Raw genomic sequence first — 23,701 nt, forward strand, 5'->3', positions numbered from 1 at the left:
GTCTTCGTCAATGCCTCGTCGATTCCGATACCACTTCCCTTTAGCTTCCTGCGCACTTTCAGGATTTCAGTTCTCATGCGATAAGTAGTGAGCTTCACGATGATTGCTCGCGGTCTTGGTTTCTTCGATGCTCGCGCTGTGCCTGGTGCCAGTGACGTAGTTCCGTGTGCTTCGTCACGCTTGGGAGCAGCGATCCGATGGGACCGGTCTATGTCATTCGGGGTAAGGGATACCCCGAGACGCTCCGTCACCAACTTACATATGACGTCATCAGTGTTCTCACTCATACTGCCATTCCCTTCACGGTTCATCTCCTCAACACCGTAGAACTTGATGCAATTTCGCCGAGAGTATTGTTCAGTATCGTTTAGGGACATTTTGAAGTTGTCTATAGATGATTGATGGTTACGTAACTGATGATTCAATCTCGTAATTTCTACTTCTTTTGATTGCAGGATGGACTCAAATTCCAACAGTTTGACGTCATTATGGTCAAGTCGCTCTATTATGTTTTCGTTAACCTTTTCAATCTTTGACAGTCGCTTGATAAGTTTACCTAATTGTTTGCTTACGGCTTTATCGACTGCCTTTTCAATGCCGTCGTAGTAATCGTCGCTTTGGAGATATTCACGAATAGTTTTCATGGCTGCTTCTTCAGCCTTAGATTTAACTGGCATATTGCTGAAGCCAGTGATTCACTCAGGGGGAATGTGATATGTCAGTACAAATATATGAATATAACCAAAAGTTGAAGAAAAATTGTTCAGGCAACCAGAATATTACAGTTGAAGTTGACGAACTAGACCTTCGTTCATACTAAACATATTCACCAATACATTTCCGCAAATAGAGGAGACAATCTTTCAAAACATGTCTGATAATTCCTCGCTAAAAATGATATCAAACATCAGTTAACTCATGTATGTTCTTGTGTAACAACACAAACAGATAATAGGTCTGAGTATACTGCACCGATTATGATGTAGGTTGAAGAACTAACACAAATGTGTATAACTGTATATATAGTCACCCGCACTCAACGATAGCATATGGGACTGTATAGTCATTCACTGAACAGTAACAAGCATCAGATCATTCACTTTCACCTCCATAAAACTTCGAAGAATCCACTATCAAACTTCCAAATCACATTTCAAAGTGCCACAATTGGCATAAAAATACACAGCAGCAAAACAAGAGACCATCGCGTTATGAAATAGGAGTTTTATCGATGATTTTACTCCTATTCGGTAGTACATGTCAAAACAACGCGTATGTATACGTATGTATACGTACGTTTTTGTTGCTACTCCTCGCTTTTGCAGTAGGCCTACCAATCATCTCTTTATATGCACTGTGTAGGCCTACATACATGTACAAAATTGAAACAATAATTTCAGATGAAAAGTAGATCAATATAAAAGTTCTTGAAAAAAGAATCCATTTCTTCAGACTGATGTCAAAGTATTTACATCAAAACACAGCAAAACAATTATGATGTGTAAAAATAGCCCTCTCTCACGTCTCCAAATCTAGACTTCTCGCAAGGCAATATCCTTCCAATTGGCATGCTTGATCTATCATCAATCCGAGTACATGGAGGCCAGAGCGATAGATTGAAAACTGAGAATGACAGCTCGCAGATATTGCTGTTTTCTAATAAAGACACAGTTGCTACTCCCACGCAAGGAGAAAGGCTAAGAACAGTCTTACTTTTTCCAATATCAAGTGTCCCATGCCTCCTTGAAGCAAGCCTTCACTGATCTCTGGATTTCTCTAAATATCACTTATGATTGAACTGGTTGAAATAACCCTCACAACAGATTTATAACAAAGTATGAATGTTATTATTGTATGTTGTATTAATTACAGAACAGGTCCAAAATCTGTTCCAAAAGCTTGCAAATAACTTCACAACAAAGAAAGCAGACAGAAGTTGGAGGGGGAGGCAGAGGTTAAGAAAAGAGCATACATGGAGTTAATATCAATGACATTTAGAAGCATGATCATGCAGAAAAAACTATTGGTGTTCCATAGTTAGGAATTTCTTCTGGAAATATCACATTTCTCATAGTGCTTGCAGTTGCCATGGAAGCAATGTTTGTTTATCACATTGGTGGAGGGGCATGCACTTTTAAATATATCCTTCCTGTGAGAAGTACTCAAAGTTAACTCTTCACACCCACTAACCAGAACTTCCTGAATAAGCTATTTCCTCTCACAAAAAAAGGATACAGACATCCAACATGGGTTAAGGACAGAGAGATCTCTTTTGTAAAATGCATGCTGAATACTCTATCATACACATGTTAAAAGCTTAGGAACAATGAACATTTCTGAACTAAAGATAGTACAGATTTATAGGAGTATTCTTTTTTAATGTACACAGAGTTTATCTCCTCTTTTTCTTCTATTTTCTCCTCTTATAACTATCACCAAGATTTGAAGCTTCATGATATCACACACTGGTACCGGTACACATACAGTATATCTACAAATTCAGGTTGCTCATAGGCCTTCTTTGTATAAAGTAGGATTAATCAATCATGTAAAAAGGACAAAACACAACATGCATCATCATGTGTTTCTGATAAATTAACCCTGTACGTCATACATCATTCACTCTGAAAAGTATGGAAAGATGGAAACAAAAAAGTGGTAAAACCCTAGATTATGACAATCCTTGTATTTCGAAATGCCACATACATGTACATACACACATGCAGGCATGTATTCTGAACAAAAGACTCCGCACGATGACATCACATATTTGATGTCTTTCATCACTGCTGCTGATATCGTTCCTAAAATACTTGATAACCTGATTCACAGGATCAGAGTCATTCTTCAAGACGTGAGCCAACCCTTCCTACATACATGACAAATTATACGATGAGTGGGAGGTGTGCTACAAGACTTGTGACATGACATTACATGTACTGTATGGTAGTCAATTTGTTAGATTTTAATTCATTAAAATGCAGGTAATTTTAATGCACACTAATGACACTATTACAATGTAAATTCAAAGTAACATTTATTTTTTTCCAACATGTACACTTGGTATTTGATTGACTTATAATGAAAAAATAATTAAAATAACAAGTACATGTAACCCGACCGATGCAAGAATAGACGTTTATTTTGCTCTTTTCTCACTAATTATACAATTTCTTTCAAATTCCTTTAGCAAAAGTAATTTATTTGTACTGCCTAACAATCGGTGTGAATTTGAATTTGAATAGAAACTGTTTCAATGCAGGTGTTTTTTTTCACCATCACCAGAACTCAATCTTACGTTTAATATTTGAATGTACATTTACAGTTGGATATGATGTTTCTTCTAGATTCAGAGTTTGTCTGAGAAATTCAGTGTCATGGAAGAGGTTATTTATTTGACTATAACTTAATATTAATTAATGAAATTTAAAATCAAATCATGTTATGAACAATATAAAGTAATTCAATTCACAAAATCTGAATAACAGATGTGTCTCGGAGAGCAGGTGTTTATATTTTAAAGGCAATGTAATTATCAGATTCATAATTTTCATACCATCTTTATTTTAAATTCATCAAAAGTACAGTAATATGCTCATTTAAAAAAAAAAGTAAAACTGTGACAACAAAAAATTGAATTGATCTAAATGAACTAAAATAAAAGAATACATGTAAGCCACCGATACTCTGATGCAAATGGAATCCTGATTTGAATGCACTGGATGTTGTCTATTAAATCCATATCTAAATTAAACAATTTTCTTTTTACTTCGACATATAATTAATAGTTCTGCTATTTTTGTATGTTCTACTGTATATCTTACTTCTGTTCCTTTGTTTATAATACAGATGCTTTGAAGTGGACTCAGTGCCTTACAAATCTTTATCATTGTTTCTATTATTATTACTACTATTATTATTATAATTTGTATTATTATCATTGTCATTGTTAGTATTATTATTATCATATTCCCTCACACAATTATTTTACCAACTTAATACTTTATATCCTTCTCACATGAAGGCCCCACTTTTGTATGCAGAGTACAAAAACCTACATTATATTATGTCTGCACAGCTAAAAAAACACCTTATGGTAGCAAGGCTGTGGTTCTTTTATTTGAAACCACAAAGAAACCGAGAGTGTCATCAAATACAATAGAAATGATCATCCTGGGCAATAAAAGAATAAGCTACCGATACTCAGATAAAAATGATATTTAATTTCTACAATTTCCTTAGTTTATATCCCCCATAGCTTACACAATTATTTTACAAACCTATAATTACTTTATATCCTTCGTACATGAAGGCCCTACTTTGGTATAAATCAGTAACAAGATTACCAGAATAAAATATATGCAGAGTACAAAACCTGTATTCAATGGTGTCTGCACAGCTACATGTAAAAAACACCTTATGGTGGCAAGGTTGTGGTTCTTTTATTTGTAACCACAAGGAAAGGTAGACTGTCATCAAATACAATAGAAATGATCCAGGGATATTATTGATCCTAGCTAACAGACAGAGCTCTATATAGATCCATTCCTGCAGAACGACTATGACTAGTTTTCAATTTGAATAACTCACTACCTCAGACCTCTAAATAAAAGAGGCATTCACTGCAGCATTGAGAAAAATCATTCATGCAAGTATAAATGCACATTAACTGACAGCGACTCGCCCTATAGATATTATCATGAAGAACATCATGAAAATTAATCCTCAATCTTCAACCAATATTCATCAATCTTAACACAGATGCATACCAACCAATCAATCAACATCTCAGATCTTCACATAATTCTTGGCAATTTGTATTGCTCCTACCTGATAAAACTATGATGTATGCGTCTGCTCCACCACAAGAAGGGGAAAAATGAGAGACAGGATCACAGAGAGGCCCGTTTTCAGAGAGCGCTATACGTGTGAGAGATGCTACGCAGGGGCCAATACCGTTATCATTACCAATGCAGCGCCACTCCCTTCCAGAGATGAGTTACCCTACAGCCTGTAGAATCTTCAGCGCACAGTGGGAGACTGTGCGTGTTATATTACCAAAGTGTATATAATGCTAACATGTAGCTCCCATCCAACCAACGCTCAATAAATACCTCTGCGCTATCCCACCGCACTGTGAATGCAGTATGTATGCATTGAGGCCTGTGTGTCTGCGTTGTGTGTGTGTGAGCAGTAAGTGTGTATGGACTGTTCAATATGTGCGGCTCTGTAAACATAGCAGATTGATAGTCTTTTTACTATGCAGTCTTTTAGTTTCTTTTCTTTTCCCTTCCCCTCTCTGCTAATCCTTTTATGAATATCTTTTCCCCAAGTATTCCTTTAAACTTTGAACAGATTTTCCCCAAAAAATATGTACATCCAAGGTCATCTAGTTGGTAATATATATGCAGACCTACAAAAGGAAAGAAAATGATATACTTGTCCCCAAAACTGGCATCTTTATATTTTTTTCCAGGCTTTGTTGTTTTCCAAGAATGCAGCCAAATAACAGCTCAATATGAGAAGCATATGACTTCATGATTTAGAAATACAGGCTCTCCATACGTAATTATATACCTCATACATAGATTGTCATTCACTGATTGGTCAAAACTACATGTATATCACATCACAAGGAGCATTTCGATCTATCAAGTATCATTGCGTCAGAGGGCTCGATAGCTACTATCAAACCCTGGGATAGGACCCCTAACCCCTCCCGCGACTTAGTTGCGCACACAATTTTTGAGTTGCTAGGCTACCGCAATCGCGCGATTACGCGCAGCGCGAAGGAATTCAATACTCTTGCCTTGGACTTGAAGTTGGATTTTTCTTATTCTGGTGAGTAAATTCCTCTTGATCTCGTTTCCTGTTCTTTAGAGCTAGATCTAGACCTACAGCTAGACCTAATTATGAATCAATAAAAAGGATGAGGTATATAAAACAAATATGGACTGCTCTGTAATCAGATGATGGTGGAAACTACCACTCCCTCGGTGGTGTTCACACTGGCCCTTCTATCACCCCGAAGGGCCAGTGTGAACACCACCTTGGGAGTGATAGTTCCCACCATCATCCTCATGAGCAGTCAATATTTGTATACTGTAAAATAATTAGTTATACATGTACATGTACTATCAGTCCATCACATATCAGCATGATCGAACAGCCTACATGTACATGTACCTTTAGAAATGATGGCAATATCCAGTCAGTAAATATACCGGTTATAATTATCTGGATTTAAAGAGCGCTTAACACGAAATACCGTCTCTAAGCGCTTCACAGATATAATTACCCCGGTCATCGGATTAATTCACGCACAATGTGCACCATCTCCACTCCCTGGGGAGTATTCCTACCACATGGTAACCGTGAGGGCCATAGGCATTTACTATCAAAAATGCTTTTGTCATCCTATCAGGTCCCCATTTTTCTCCTGGGTATGGAGTGGTAAATGTAGATTAATGCCTTGCCAAAGGACATTAGTGCTGTGTCGGGGATCGAACCCACGACCTTTGCATTTCAAGTCAAGTACTTAAGCCACTCGACTACGTCACCTCTTTATACATATACATAGTATCTCACAGTCTGTGCGTCGAGACTAAACGAGCGTGGCACAAGAATTTATTATGCTGATATCTGGTTAAAGGTCTACAAGGTGAAGTTTATTAACTCACTTCGGGACAACAGGCCATCTAGGCTCTACATTTAACTCTGATATTTGCATTTCATTTCAAAAGCAAGTACCGGTTTACAAATACACGTGTAGATTTATGCTGAAAATGATTGATACCCGTATATAAAACTATTTGTAAAATGGAAAGCTGAAACTATTACCAGTATTTAAAACTGAAAAGGCATTGCAGGGATTTGCACATTGTAATATTTTAAAATTGTAAAAATGGCTAAAACTTTGTAAAAAATCATGAATGCAAATTTTCCTAAATGTACAGTGGCAAAAATGTATTACCAAATTACAGCCATTTTTTCTCTCAAATTTAAATTTTGCAACTGGCAGTATTTTGTTCACTCTACAGCACTCTTAGCGCTACAATTTTCACTATGTAGAGGAAAACCAGTGTCTTTTAATCTGAAAGTTGGTACATACTGTCATAAACTCATTTTTGCCAAAAATTCATTTTGAGATAAGTTTTTGAGGGTTTGACGATCCCTGATAGGGGCTTCAATATATGTAAAAAATATAATTTGCATCAATAAATGTGATAATACCAATAATGCTATAAAGTGTAACTAATTAGCATATCATAGGCTCTAGTACTTTTGGATCATAAACCATTTGTTAATTTAGAACTATCTGTTCTTGGAGTCCTATTTATAAAAGTCCATTTTCCTTCAACAATATCAAAACATGGTCACAAGTCACATGATCTTGTTTCACTATTTTGTAGGCCTACAGTAATTACACATTGCATGCATGTTTTGTTACCTGTACATGTACCAATCATTTGTCTACTTCCTCTTTTTACCCCATTTTTTTTCCCACTCTTCAAGTCTCATTTTTTTTAAAGTTCAATTTGTTTTATTAAAAAAATATCAATATAAAAAAAACGATGAGGCGATGTTCACCTTAGACCAGGGCAAAACACTTGGCGAGATAACAAACAGTCTAGCAGGAATCAATGCAGATGTACATGTATACCGGTTTGGTTGACAAAATGTATCCTTCAAACATATAGGTATGAACATGTACAGAATATGTCATCCATCGTATGTAGCATCCATCCACGAGTACATCATAAATGTGATGGGCAAATTTATCTCACATACATGCACATGTACTTAGGCATACACATCACAAGAACATGTACATCATCAGCACGTTATCCACGTATACTGAACATGTACCTTCCAGCACAAGGATACAATATAATTATAGGCATGGAGCCTAATTAAGTAATTACTAGGCAATCTACATGTACGATCATTCAGCTGACTTACTGTTACGCTCTATGAGGAAGAGGGCAAGATAGGAGAGCAGGTAGCAGAGAACGTACAACGTTCCGAGGCATAAGATGAGCAAGAGAAAGAGATCCGGGTGGTCATCAAGAAACGGACACACTGGCATAGCACCCCTACTATCTAGCCACTTACACACATTCAATGACAATGACAGTCTCAATGACGTCAGCGTCCCCACTAAGATGTCCCCAGTAAGATCTCATCAGCCGAGACCTCTTGTCGAGTCAGGGGTGGATGATTAAGCATTCGAGCTCGAGCCAAAAGGCACAAGTGTTGTGTGATTGCACAAGTGTTTCATGACTACACCAACATTCGTGTGCATGTACTAGCCTCTGAATGCACCTAGATTATGTACGACTACAAAATCGATAAGCACTGCCTTCCAGGAATATTGAATATTCAATATCTTTGTCACGGTATTATTGATATGGCACTATTCTGTCATCCCGTTTTGTATTCTAGAGAGACAAATGCACATATGAATAAATTTTCTGAAGGAGATAAAATTACATCCTCCTAACGAGAAAAGAGATGAGTGCATTTCCACACTGCCTCAAATACACATACAGGTGTACAAAATGTTGATCAGGATACAAAAGTATTACGATCCGTCTCCCAAGTCATCAAATCAAAATCTCCACGATTTATTCATTGAAGCAGTCTCTGCAACATCACAAGATGCTTTTAATGCAACGTTTCTGCAAGATGAACATCACACCACTTCCAAGAAATATGTCGTCTAATAATCCTGCGTGATCAATGATGCTGAAACAGGAACGTAACAAAGATGCTTTCCCTTCCTGCATCACTCCAGCTGCTCCGGTCTGATGTGAATCATCATCATCATCTCAACCAAGAAATATTTACCACACATACATTATACACGTAATATGCATCTGAAAGTATAAGGTTATGCAAGCAAAGCAATCCGAGAGTTAACCAACTGCCTGGCGGTCGGTCTCACTTGCTAATGACGTATACAGTGCATATTTCAGCTTACTTGGTTCAACCCAGACCAATTAGAATTCAACTACATGTAATTCACAACCTGCATTTTAACTGGCTTGCAGACGAGGAACACATGAAATGCTTTCTTTATTCCTCAGCTTCTTAGAATAGTATGAAGCACTCGGCACAGTCTGGCGATAGGGGATGGAGAACTAGGACAAGGCAGAGAAAGAAAGAGGGAGGGAGGTGTAAAGAGAAAGAGAGAGAGCGAAAGAGAGAGAGAGAGAGAGGGGGGGAGAGAGAGGGGGAGAAAGGGAGAGAGTCAGCAGGATGAAAATAACAAAAGCACTAGGGATAAAGCCATGCAAAAAGCGAGGGAATATTAAATACATTTATCATGCTATGAGGGTAATACTGAAGATGACAACATGTAAGACTTTAGGGTGAAAGTAGGCACCTCCTTGATAAACAACCTCTTCCAATAACATGCAAAAATTAAAAAATGCGCAAATCAATCATGATGTAAAATCATAACGTATATACGAGAATGTTACTACACCAGGATTCTCCGAGCAATAATGGATGAAAAGAAAAACAAGAAGGTAAAGGGGGAGATAGGGAGAGGGTACACATCATTTTAGTTAGTGTAAAAACCCATATCAATCCCACCACATGACATCACAATCAGAATATAGGAAAGAGCAATTTCATTTCATATCTCTGACTTCCCTTACCCCTAAAAAAGTTCACTTTGCATGTAAATTGCAAGTGCCTAGCCTAATCTTACTAATTACAATTTTCAAGAAATTACATGTATTTGAAATTTGGCCCTACATGAAAAGAACAGAGTAAAGAGGAGAAAGGAAGGGAGTAAATACGCAGACAGGCCCTCAAATAATAACACAGCAGGCGAGGGCCAGTCTGGGACTGAATATTAATGTTGTTGCTATGGGCAACAGTGATGTCAGACTTGTTAGTTGCAGATGGTTGGCTGCTATATTTTGCACACATTAGTGCTAAGCTACCCTGCACCTGTAGGCTACTACATACATGTACAGGCCTGCACTTCACACAATTCAACAGCTACATAGCAACAAGTACTAGTAATGATGTAGCCTAAATGTAAAGATGTCTAGAGGCTTAATAGCAGTAGTTTTTGTACTTTTAATAAATAATATGAGACTTTTTATAAATGTAATGGTTCCTGGGAGAAATTTCAATTTCAATTATTTAAACATATTTGTGGCTTACACCCAGTAAATAAGATCGATTGATCGATCTGTAATTGAAAAACAAGTCAGAAAAAATCTTTGAACCGGTGGGATTTGAACCTGCCGATCGATCTGTAATTGAAAAACAAGTCAGAAAAAATCTTTGAACCGGCGGGATTTGAACCTGCCATCTACTGCTTGCCGGGCAGCGACTCTACCACCAGGCCATCAATGGTCCATGGCACAGTCACGATGAACTAGAAACAAATACCCAAGCTCTCCTGATTCATTCTGACTTATTAATATTTATTTATGAGACTCAACACATAGAGGAAGATGAACGTGAGGTGAGAATTAAAGGGAATAAGTTTTTATAATGGTGCCTTCTGAAAATGTAGTTAAAGATAAACTTTAGTACTGGTAATGCGATTGCATTATGAAAGAAAAGGTGTGGAAAGGATCAGAAACAGTTGATCATGTAGCATGTAAGTATTGGTGTGCACTGCAAGGTTCTGGAGTCATCAAAATCATAATAAATTTGACCGAGTCTTGGTAAAGTAACAAGCACTCACATAGAAAGCTATATATGGGACAACACACATGGTGTCGGGGCTAGTACTACCTTGATTTCCTTGTCTTTCTATGCTCATTACTCAGCCAGTATACATTTTCTTCCAAAATTGTTTGGCACATGTCATTTATTTGTAATCTTGAACATTCAGTGTAAGTTTCGTTTGATTCTGTGAGAATTTTTTTTTTTTTTTTTACCAGTACTGGAGTTTATCTTTAATGGCGTTTCTGTCTGGAAGTTGAAATTACATTATATTTTTCCTCAAGTTAAACTTAACTACATTGAAATGTAAATATTCACTTGATTTCTTGACATTTACTTAAAGAGTCATCCAAACCTTGTAATAAGTTCATTTGTTTGAAAGCAGAAAAAGCAGAAAAATAAGAAAAACAGAATGGCGAAAGTTTGAAAGAAATCGGAACAATAATAAGCAAGTAATGAATGTTAAAAAATATGAGATGACTAAATCTATACGGATCTCAAACTGACAGTTTGTTCACTGGATTGTGACATAGTCGCGGATAGCTCTCCCAATTGTTGTGTACAAAATTATCATTAATTTATGTTTTTCTCGTAAGTACTTTCTTCCTTTGGGCACTATTCAATATCATACATTCTTTAAAAACTGACATTTTAGTCATTTTGTATTTTGGAACAAATGAGAAAGTTGACTACTACTATCGCATAATAATGAAAGATAGTAATGATTCAGTCAATTTGAAGAGCTGATACATATAGCGCTTACGGTACAACATTCAGAAATTCCTAACGTTCTTATTTTCTGTCCGATTTCATCAAAACTTTTACCAATCTACTTCTCTGATTGTTCTCCTTAGTAGTTTGCGATCAAGGTAAGATTTCCCTTTAACATAGATAGCCAAGCCAGATACCTTACCAGACTCGTATGAATGTAAAAAGGTGAGCTTTTTTAGGATATAGTGTATGCAATGCATAACACAATGTTGTACTTATTTTTCTTGTACCATAATAAAATCATACTACACCAAGGTTTGACCATTAAATCAATAATGTAGCCTTTACTTCTTGGGACAGTAACCACATGCCTTGCTTTAAGCTGTGTGACCTGACACTGAACTCCTACATGTACTTATGTATCATTCGCTGCTGACCTCAAATTTCTGCCAAGTGAGTCTTTGACTCAGCATAATTAAAATCCAATCACAGTTGGTAAGCGGTTAAAAGTATGTCAGTTGTTTGAATCCATCGGATCCATCCAGACCTACAGTACATGGACACCTACCCTCACGTTACACAATTTACATGTACCCTCTCTGCAACTCCCTTTCTTCTTTTTTTTTTACAAACAAAAATTACAAATGGTCTCTCAAAGAAAAGGCCTACCTACACAGAATTGTTGTACTGTATAAGGAGTTGGTCTTTCTCAACAAATTGGACAACATTTAGAGTTTCTGCAGCAAACTAACTGGCTTTTATTTGATTTAGTCCAACAGCATGTACATGTACATGTATCTCCATCAATGGTCTGACTGTATCCTGACTGAATCTAATATGGTGATCCTCAGGTAACATGTAAATGTACTTAATGTTCAGGGAAGGATGGGAGACTCAGAGTCAGACAGGAAAATCCAGTTAGTGAGAACTTTACAAAGCTCTGTTATGAAGCGGGAAAATAGATCGGTTCAAAGGATACCAAATGTTCACAGCCACCAGAGTCTTCTAGAATGAGGGGTTTAGAATCATTTAATCTCCTTTGTCCTCTGATTCCACCTTCACCTCTAATTCTTTGTCTTGCCACACTTTGGTTCTAAAGCTCAGAAGGAAGTGGCTCATTTCCAATTAACAGTTTCTTCTCCCTGGTACAATGCTTTCATCTTCATCAGACAATGTACATGTGCATGTACACAACACTTAAAGGGGAAGTACCCCCTGATATTCAGTCAAAAGTAACAAAAGTAACAAAAGTAACTCTTGGAGATTATGCTTTCAGTTGTGCCTCTCCTTGGAATAACCTACCACTAGACATAATGCCTCATCTGTTGCTGTCTTCAAAGTTTTGTTGAAGATGCACTTGTTTTCAGGAGATTTGGAATAGTTTTTGTTTTGCTATTGTGTGTCTGTAAAGTAGCACTGTTAGTAGTCTTGTTTTTCATCACAGCGCAGTAAAGTAATAGAGTAGCTGTGCTATAATTGATCTTAACAAAATTTAAAGGGAAAAAAAATATTATTTTGGGGAAGTCTTTAGTACAGGGCAAATGGGAGGGAAGTAAGTGTGACACTTTTCTTACTAACAAACTGAAATTTAGGTTAAGTTTTCAATATTCTTCACACACTTAGTATCTAATCTATAGGCTTTTAGACACATACTCATTGCCCATATTACATACATGTACAACATATACTATACAATAGAAATAATAATTTTACTATAATGAATCCATATTGGCATATTCATTTGAAATTTCTAACATTAAAATAAAGTGTTCTGTTTAGTACATGATGTGCTAACAGATACAATGAAAGCAAGAAAATAATTCCACATATTGTACTGGCAGGAATAACGTTCAATCACATTATATAATCACCAAAAACCAGTTGAATTCTAATACTTTGTTTTGCATGACTTCACGCTTTTTTACTCATACATTATATTAACATGTACAGTATGTAGCTAGTGATATACCGGTATTTCAATCTTTCCAAAAGCAATCTCAAAATAAAAAAATATTTTTCACAAACATCAACTTTGAAGACCTACATTGTGTTGTACTTCACAGATTGTGGCTCATGTCAGCTGGTCCTTTTGAAGTTGATTATATAAAATTGTAAAAAATGGCTCACGTGAAGTGTTCTTTTACTGCAAGGAAAAGGGCTGTAGAAACGATTTTAATAGAAATGACATTTGTCAACCTTCCCCATATGCAGACATTAACCCTTACCTTACTCACTTTTGGTCTACAAACACTGTTGATTGCCCGTCTCTTCTGTCTCTTCGGTCTACTACTACTAGCGACGGTGGAGCTCCACTCAACGAGCAACACTTCAAGCGCTTCTTGAGACAGACTTCAAGCAGTATAGTATACAGCCTATGGTAGGATAAATCCTTATTATAGTTGTTCATGTAATTATAGTTAAGATTTAGGCCCAGTAAGTTATATTCCGCTCCGTCACTACAATGGCGTAATCGCTAATTTTTTTTTTCCGGACCTGTTCGGGCTAGTTTTTTTTTATCGCGCACGTTTTTGAGCCGCCATCTTGTCGGCGTTCACTCGTGTGTTGAAGGGATTTTCTATTTTCGTAATTTCATTCGTAGGGCCTTGTACGCTTGTTTATTCCCTATTGGTAGTTGATTAGTGCTGTAGATTAGTATTTTAGGGACTCGTAGAGTATTTTCAGTGCTGTATTCCGATTTTTGGGTACTCATTTCGGTGTTTTGGGGATAATTTTTTGTGGTCGCACACATGTCCGAGCCGCCATCTTGGATACGTTGACTCGTGTGTTGAAGGGATTTTTTATTTTTGGCACTTTTTTCGTAGGGCCTTATAAGCTCATATTTTTTCATTTCTTGTCTACTTAGGGTTGTAGGATAGTTTTTTAGGGACTCGTTGGTATTTTTACGGTCGTATTTCGATTTTGACATCGGTTTCGGTCAGTTTTTGTACTTAAATTTGCTCGTTTTTTTTTTCTACTCACTAGACTAGTTGTACAGCCGTTTTTTGTCGTGCTCGTAGTTTTGATCCTCTCGCCAGAGTTTTATACTGTGGAGATAGTTCCACGGTGTTCTTTTTCGGTGAGGTATAGGGTCGGTTAAGTAGAACTTAGTAAGTAGGGGTAGGCTCTATTTAGACTAGTTTCAACCCTCTTGCCGAAGTATTATTACCGTGGAGATAATTCCACGGTGTTTTTTCGGTGAGGTATACTATGGGTATAGGGTTGTTTAAGAAGAAGTAGAATTAGTGAGTAGGAGTATAATTAAATTAGTTTCAACCCTCTCGCCGAAGTATTATTACCGTGGAGATAATTCCGCGGTGTTTTTTCGGTGAGGTATACTATGGGTATAGGGTTGTTTAAGTAGGAATTTTTTAGTACGAAACTAAGTAAGATTATGAAAGAAACTAAGTAAGATTTTGGAAAGAAACTAAGTAAGTTCTTACTTTTTAAGTAGGCAATAGGTCTTTCCTGTAAGAAACTAAGTAAGAAACTAAGTAAGTAAGCAAGTATTTTCCTTTAAGAAACTAAGTAGTCTAAGCAAGAAGTATTTTCCTTGAAGGAACTACGTACGTTAGTAAGTAAGCAAGAAGGAAGGATTGGGTAGGTACCTAAGTGGGATTTTTGACTGTCAGTCTTGTTTTGGATATCTGTGGATTTTGGGTTAAATCGTGGGTGGTATTTAATTTCATCTTCATTTCATCATTACTAATATTGTACGGCCATCTCGCCGAGCGTTATACCGTGGAGATAGTTCCGCGGTGTTTTTCGGTGAGGTATATTGCCGGTTTAAGAGTAGTCCTTTAGTGTTACTTAGTAGGGTTTAGTTTTGGCCCGCTCGCTGAAGCTGTTCACCGTGGAGATAATTCCGCGGTGTTTTTCGGTGAGGTTTAGGGTTTCAGTATTTACCTGTCAGGCACTTAGTAAGCTATTAGGAAACTAAGTAGGGTATTAGTAAGTAAGCAAGAAGGAAAGATTGTATGTGTATTTAATTTTATCATTTGGTTATATAATCGTTGCTGATTTGAAGCCGGTTATGACCTCGGAGAGGGTTAAAGTGAATTATGGGACTGAGGAGGCTTTACTGGCCGTTGTGGATAGAACTAAGTCCAGGCCTTAAATTAATCGACGGCCATCGACGGCCAGGCCGTCGATGCCCCTGTGACTGGCCGCGGTGCCCTCCCAAAAAAAGATAAATTCACGGCCAAAAAGGCCGTGCCCTTTTTTTCAAACTGGCCGACGTGCCTTTTTTTCCAACTGGACGTGCCCTTTTTTTTAAAATTTGCGCACATAAAACCACCAATTGCGCCCATAATCATCTAAAACTAGACGGCAAGGCGCAAGTGTTTTCCGTGAAAATGCGCCCATAAATTATTAGAACAGTAAAAATACACGAATCACGAATAGTCTGCCGCCCACGAGCTCTCTTCTAGCTTCGTATTTAGTGCTTTAATAAGGCGCAAGTGCCGTGAAAATGCGCCCTTTGTTATTATATAGGCAATGCGCTAGCGCACGTACAATCACGCGATCGCATGATATGCATATGGTGCATGCTGTTGACGCACGCACGTACGTACGTACGTACAAATCGAAGGCCAGGATCAAGAAAACAAATCGTCAAATGGAGAAATAAACAAGCATTCAAATAGTCATTAGAGATCTGTCGAGGTTTGTTTGTAGGTCTAGTTTATTATTTTATCTCAAATAGAATTTAGAATTATCTTATTAATAAGTTAAGAACACCTACGATGTTCTCGATCGTAGTTACTCTCATTTTGCCACCAGCCGACCTCGCTTCAAAAAGCTACCCCGCCAGCTTCCCAAGACGAACGTTTCGAGTCCCGGTAAAATTACGCGCTGCGAATCTCCGAGGGTGCATCGGTTTCGCTGGCAAACTTCCAGCCCGACAGCTTCCCACCAAAAGTGGCGAGAGTGTGTGTGCGAGGAACGATTTTGGTTTCGTGAATGCACGTTACGCAACTGAGCTGAGCGTGTCACTTTCAGCTGTCGAATGTCTATAAGGACATTTTTACATCTTATTTCATTAGTTAGGCCTATCTAGACCTTTCTATACAACAGTTAAAAAGATAATTTCTTCAAATTTGCTCCTACTACCGAGAGAGTGGCGGAAGGTTTGTGTGTGAGGTGCGATTTTGATTTGGGATACCCGGCCCGGTAAACTTGCCAAGTCCTTCTGACTTTCGTGTTTGTGAAATTGACAATTTATTTATTCATTTGTTCATCAATATTTTTAGTTACTTTAAAATACTGTTCAATGTGCAAGTTTGATGTTCTTAATCAATCTTTCCTGTTCATATTGTTAAGATTAAAAAGTTATTAAATTGATCGTTCGATCTATTCACATTATGAAATTAACATTTGTAGACTCTCTTTGAACTTATGATTAGATAAGGGGGCCTATCTCTTTTTGGAAAATTGCCCCTTGCTCTGGTAAATTCCCGTGGCAAAGGGCAACTTAAAAAAAAAAATTGCCCCTTGCTCCTGGCTGCTAAATCTAAGGCTTGCGGGCCGTCGCCTTGTTTGTATGTACTGTAGACCTCTATACATTCTGTGAAGAAGCTGGTGCTAAAAGTCATGGGGAATTGATCCCGCACAAGTTTCATAAAATACACATGACATCTAACAAAAATAGAATCAATTTTTTTGGCCTCATACTCGATGCCCTTTTTGTAAAATATTTTGGCCTCGATGCCCTTTTTGTAAAAATATTTTGGCCTTGGTGCCCTTAAAAATATGAGGTACTCAAGGCCAAACTGGCCTTGCCCTAAAAATGACGAAATTTAAGGCCTGTAAGTCCCACAAGATTTTTAGTTGGAGGGAGCAATGTGGGAGTTTAACTGAGGAGTTATTTTTGCAGTGTCCCCGTCTCCATGAAGCCAAGGAGCTGGTACATTTATTTGATTTTGAGCCTTATCGGGTGGATCAGGCTGAGCAGGCACAGGGGGTGGGGGAGGGGACTGGGCAAACCTTGACTGCACAAACCCAGTCTGTCCAGAGTCCGGGTCCCGTTCCTTATGGGCATACAGTGTACCCCCCATTTTCGGGTGAAGGCCCAGCTGGGCCTATATCCGGGTCTGCGCCCTCCCCAGCCGGGCCCTCCGCCGACTATCGGCTTAGGGACGATAGCAGTGTACCCTCCAGGGAACCCCCACGTAGGGATTATCCCTCGTCTAGGGATTATCCCTCGTCTAGGGATTTCCCTCCTACTAATCATGGTCCATCTTCCAGGGAACCCCCACGTAGGGATTATTATTATCCCCCATCTAGAGAATCCCCTTCTAGTAATTGTGGTCCGCTTTCCAGGGAACCCCCACGTAGGGATTATGTTTATCCCCCTTCTGGGGAATCCCAACCTGACATTCAGTATCCTCCCAGGGAATCCTCACCAGGGGGTCAGGGAGAGTATCGGTCGCAGGGGCGCCGGGATTGGCCCCCCCGTCTGCCGAGGTCACTTAATTACGATGGGCGAACAAGTTGGCATTCCTTTCTCAGGAAGTTCACCAGTTATGCTGTATCGTGTCAGTGGAGCCCAAGCGAGTGTTTGGACGCACTGGGCTGGTGTTTGGAGGGGTCGGCCTCAGATTGTTTTTCGAACCTTAGGGATATGGGCACTAATTCTTATTACCATATGTTAACAGCGATGGGGCGTCGGTTTGGGGCTACCCGATTTCCGGAGGAGGCCATAGCCGAATTTCGAACGGCTCGCCAACTCCCGGAGGAGTCTCTTCTTGGGTGGTCCGATCGGCTCCAAGCTTTGTCCTTTGAAGCTTTTGGGTGGGACCAACGGGGTGACAGCACTCAAATGGTATTGCAGTTATGCCAGGGTTGTACGGATAAGGCGGCGGGTTTAACAGCTCTCAATACGCGCCCGAAGTCCGTCGAGGAGGCCCTGGAAGCCATCAGGTGGGCGCAACATACCCAACGTGTTGTTTATGGGGGCGAGGCTCGCCGTACGTATTCGGCTTCTCGGCAGCAGGTGCAGCAGACTTGCATGTACGATCAGGAGGTGGACAGGTATGATACGGTAATTTATCATCATAGGCAACCCCATCCCCTAAATCGTTCCCCAACAGTTTCCGAAGGTCAAGATGTTCCCCGTCCGGCTCCTGTGGAGGACCGGGGGAAGGTCACAACGCCTTTTGAAGTTCAGGCCAGGAATGACATTGGCTATTTAAAAGAGGAAGTCGCCAGTCTTAAGACGCATGCGTACAATACCGATTGTATGCTAGAAGAAATACTGAAGACTGTTAAGTCTTTGGAGTTTTCTATGCTTTCCAATGCCCGCCCTCTATCTCCCGTAGCTACTGGTGTTCCGGAAAACCTGGAGGGGTCGGAGAGCGAGGCCGATCTCCGATCTGGAAATCGAGAGGCCTACAATCGGTAAATACTGGGGTAGTTAATGTAGTTAGTGACCCACCTGACTCTTCGGTCGGTCCCTTGGACAAGGTGGTTAATGTTAGTGACCCGCCTGACTCTTCGGTCGGTCCCTTTGTCAAGGTAAATAATGTTAGTGACCCGCCTGACTCTTCGGTCGGTCCCTTTGTCCAGGTAGTCGCTAGGACGGCCGTGGTGCCTCCTTCTAGTGGGAAGCGGGTAGGATGTAAGGTTGTTGGGAGTCCAGGGCTCCAGAGTAAGGACCTTTCCCTTGTCCAGCCCACCCGCAGGCTCCCATTTTGGATTCCTCGGATCGTGTTTGATCGGGGGAAATAACATGTTAAGTATATATATTATGGTTCATTATCAAAGCCATTCACAACGGCTCGTCCGCGAGGACATGGTGCCGGTTCCTGTTCCTGGGAAATAACATGTTTGTCTTAAATATATATATTTTAGTTCACTTTTGTTTACACTGTTTAATTTCATTGTAAATCGTCCATTCTGAGTTCCTGAACTTTAAGTGTTGATGTTTTTAAACTGAATGGATAACAATTTAATAAAACTGAAAAGTTTCTGCTTCGGTTAGCAGAGTTATCTATGCTGAATTAGCTGCTCCGCTTTAAGAGCTGACTAGGAAGCATTCTTTCCACAGGGAGACAGAGCACCCATGTGTGTTCGAGGCCATAAAACGGCCGGCTTTTGTTTTGGGGGAGTAATTCCTCTGGAGTAATTCCTCTGGATCAACAAGAGCCTTTTGGATTTGCTTGATGGTGTTGTGGGCCTGGGTGCCCTGAATGATATCAGGAACTTGCCGGTAGTGGCTATTGTGCCCCCGGGTGCCGAGTGGCCCAGAAAATGTAATCTTATTTTGTTGAAGTGTTTTCACCTTCTATATCATTTTCCATCTGATTTCAGTGATCTGCTCTTATCATTCTAATACTTCTTATATGCACCGTTTGGACTGCCTGTAGGGAGCCGTTTGGCTCTCATGTGGGATTGCCCAGTTTCTGGACATTGTACCATCCAAACTGCACTTGGGGAATGGGGAGCCATTGGGCTCTTCCCCTTTTCTGCACACTTATTGCCATTCATCGTTTATGTTGATCACTCACACTTTCATGCTCGGTCACCTTGGGAATTTAATGTAATGCCCCGGTTAATCCCTTATGCCTGTGCCGGGACGTTTTGCAATTTGTCATTATGTAATATGTATAACCGGCACGGTAAGGGTTAACTGGTATATTTCTGTTTCTCTATGCCTGTAATGCCCCCGTTAATCCCTTACGCCCGTGCCAGGACTGCTATTCTTTGTCATTTACACGTGACACCGGCACGGTAAGGGTTAACTGGTATATTTCTGTTTCTTTCTGTTCTTGATCCCTGGGACATTTCCGGGACTTGAATCCTATTTAGTACTTAAATATACCAAATTGTGGAATACAGTGCATTTTACATTATACAGTGCATTTTACTATGCTCTATTTTTACATCTGAGATTGTTCGGTCTCTATACACATGTTTTTTTACATAACATTCCCCGTACCAAATTTCGGAATACAGTATATATTAAGGTATGACAAAGGCGCCCGCCCTCTGGAAAGGCCAAGACTTCACCGGTGCTGGCAAGGAGGGTCCTTGACCCATCCACCAGCGGGAACGGCGTGACCCCGCACTGCGGTACGGGAGTAGTTTTAAGTTAGTTTTAGTTTAGTTTAAGTTAGAAGTAGGCTTTAAACTCATTAAGTGGGGAATAATGTAGTTATTCAGCCTGAGCCACTACGGCTCTGGCGGCTTATGCGCGTAAGTCCCGCATTAGGCGACACCCGCGGTAGTTTCCGCGGGCGTGCTTATCACTGGGAACGTTAGATTGAACCTGAGACTGCACGCGACAAACACTGTTGATTGCCCGTCTCTTCTGTCTCTTCGGTCTACTAGCGACGGTGGAGCTCCACTCAACGAGCAACACTTCAAGCGCTTCTTGAGACAGACTTCAAGCAGTATAGTATACAGCCTATGGTAGGATAAATCCTTATTATAGGTCTAGTCGTTCATGTAATTATAGTTAAGATTTAGGCCCAGTAAGTTATATTCCGCTCCGTCACTACAATATTGCCCAGAATTGAATCACAACAAAAAGTGCTTTTTTAATCCCTGTAAAAAGTGCAAGACAGGTTTTTTGAAAAGGTTTCTAAAGAGGTGCATTCGACATTGATCGATAAAAAAGACTACAAAATGAAAATAATATTGAAATTAAAACGACAATGTACCACAGTTTAATTTAATTAGTAGCATTTATTCGGCTTTAGTTTAAAACCCGAAATGAGTTCATTCAGAATCCTTTGTAGCTCTCTGACATGACATTACTATTAGCGAGTTTTCGCACGGCGACGCAAGTGCTGACTACGGGGTATTTAAATGAGCTGCATGTGACTGCATGTCTCCGTACTCTGGCCCCCGTGTGTTCTATTTGCAGTTTCGCAACTCGGAATACGCGGGAGTTTCTGCGCTTGCGTGACGTCAGAAAAGTTGTAGATCTACCGCCCATTTGCACATGTAAAAGTAAACAAGCGCTCTGATTGGCTGATCACGCCACCCGTACTACCTCAACTCCCTAGGCTAATTCGGCTGAATACAGTCATTATAGACATACAGTTTTGACGCTACGCAGAAATTTTCGCTCTGAGTGCGATCCCCCCCCCCCCCCCCCCCCCCCCCCCCCAAGCTAAGATTAGCGTTGTCGCCGGCTGCGAAAACTTGCTTCTAGTTCTACCTTTTTGGAACAGAATACACATTTTTTACAAAGTCAAAAGGCAAGAATGCTAGATGACCAATCTTACATTCAAAATTCTAACACTAACAGTCTAATATTGCAAAACATCATCATTGATCATTCATCACCGCATTTGGATCTAATTTAAAATCGCACACTGACACACTATCACATCCTCAGCTCACTCACTCATTAATTCACCGTTGTAGTCTAGCCTATGCAAATAAAAAAATGTCTCGAACGGTACTTAGAATCCATTATCTACAATTGACAAATGTAGTTTGCATTCGATGCGATGTCGAAGGACAGACTCACTCAAATTAAAACCCCAGTTAACATTTCAAAATTCATACCTGTCCCAAATGCAAAATCAGCCAACTTTATGTCTCTCCTCGACTTCAAGCACTTCTGTTCACGGGTCGGGAACCCAATCTGATATGATAAGAAAAGACTCGTCTTGTCTGCGAATTTCTTTGCCGCGACGCTATCTTGTACTCTCGATCGATCGAACGCACGGTTCGCTAGCTTTGGGGAGGTCTCGAGCTACTCTAATTGGAAGCTACATAATATGGCATTACTCCCTCTGGCTTACGCATCACTAAACAGCAATAGATCTGTTAAAAATCATAAGAGCCTTATGCCTAATTAACAAAATTAAAATTAAAAAAAGTTAAATAAACAATATTTTAATTGACCTTGCGAACTGTTTGTTGTTGAATAAATTGTTATTTCATGCAGACAAACGTACGTTTAAAAGGAGTGGGTTTATCATTGAAACCATCAAGTGTAATAGCCAGCTGTGTGACCCGGAACTGGCCCCGTTCTCAGGGCAAAACAAACCGCTGTGAAGTAAAACAAAATCAACCCGTGCAAAATTCATCCAACAATAAATTCGCCTATAAGCAATCATTGTTATCCAATGTATACAAAAAATGAGAATGATCCTATCTAGCTGTCTGGATTTAAATCAATAAAGTTTGAATTTGAATTTGAATTTTGCAGATCAGGAGTTGTATATTGTATTGACCTTGGCGTCGGGGGGGGGGCGCGTCGGGGGGACCAATGGTGATCCATGAATTTTTGCAGGAAAATCAATTTATTGTGGCAAAGTTAAGGGAGAGTAGGACATTTTGTTCATCTAGCTGACTGATGAATGACTGGCATGATGATGTCACAAAAGTCATTTGCTTTTGGAGGGTTTATTTTAGGGGTGGAGCTTAGCAGGTAGAACAAAGTTAATAGAAAAAATAATACAAAATATATGACATAAATGTACATCAAAAAGTTAAAAGATATGATTATTACAGATCAACAAAAGTCAACATGAATTTGTAATTTAGTGACCCTTTAAAAATCCCTCCCATCTCCTTGCTTATAACTCAACCTTCAGAAATGAATATGATTAACTGGAATATATTTTTTAGATAAACCTAACTATGGACTAGGATTTTTGTTACCTCCCCCGGGACCCACCCCATCAACTTTTCGCGGCCCATACTCTTCATCACATGCAGCTACAAATTCAAATTCAAACTTTGTTGATTTCAGTCCAAACAAATAGGATCATTCTCAATTTTGTGTACATTGGATAACAAATTTCAATGTTATAGTGTACAGAGGCGGCCCTCCGGGGGGGGGGGGCAAGGGGGCACAGTGCCCCCATTTTTTCAAGCACCCGAGAAGTGCCCCTTTTTACATAGAAATAGTGCCCCTATTAATTTGTAAAAATACCCCTTCCCCTTTTCAACACTGATAAGTGCCCCTTTTATTTGTACACGTACCCCTTTTCCTTCGACAAGTTCCCATTTTCTTTGCAATAAGTGTCCATGTTCCATTCTCATAAGTGCCCTTTTTAATCTCCAGTAAGTGCACCAAGTCAGGTACGCTGAGTGCCTCTTTTCACTTTTGATAAGTGTCCCCTTCACCTCTGATAATTGTCCTATTTAAAGCTGAGAGGTACGTGTCTCTTTTTACTTTGACAAGTGCCCCTTCCCCTTTTAATAACTTCCCCCATTTTAACTCGGAAAAGCGCACCTTATATTTTCACATGTGCCCTTTTTCCTTTCTGAAAAGTGCCCCTTTTCCTAATGATAAGTGCCCCATTAAAAAGAGAGCTCCTTCCCCTTCCCATAA

The 23,701-nt window shown here is 39.5% G+C and overlaps 1 protein-coding gene across 8 annotated transcripts in view; it reads right to left on the bottom strand.

Annotated features, from left to right (window-relative positions):
• The window catches only part of LOC580822 (spectrin alpha chain, non-erythrocytic 1), a 77,690-nt gene extending 55,657 nt beyond the window's left edge, over positions 1–22,033 (bottom strand). For 3 of the 8 annotated variants that reach the window (XM_030997735.1, XM_030997732.1, XM_030997731.1), the window contains exon 1: positions 4,831–5,050. The gene's annotated coding sequence lies outside the window, so the exon portion shown is untranslated. Of the gene's footprint in view, positions 1–4,830; positions 5,052–12,158; positions 12,179–21,921 lie in introns of those variants that run through there. The other 5 variants (XM_030997728.1, XM_030997733.1, XM_030997729.1 and 2 more) reach the window with 4 other exon arrangements.
• Positions 22,034–23,701: the final 1,668 nt, after the last annotated feature.

This window comes from Strongylocentrotus purpuratus, unplaced genomic scaffold (genome assembly GCF_000002235.5).
Source record: "Strongylocentrotus purpuratus isolate Spur 01 unplaced genomic scaffold, Spur_5.0 spur5_scaffold_4, whole genome shotgun sequence".
NCBI lineage: Eukaryota > Metazoa > Echinodermata > Echinoidea > Camarodonta > Strongylocentrotidae > Strongylocentrotus > Strongylocentrotus purpuratus.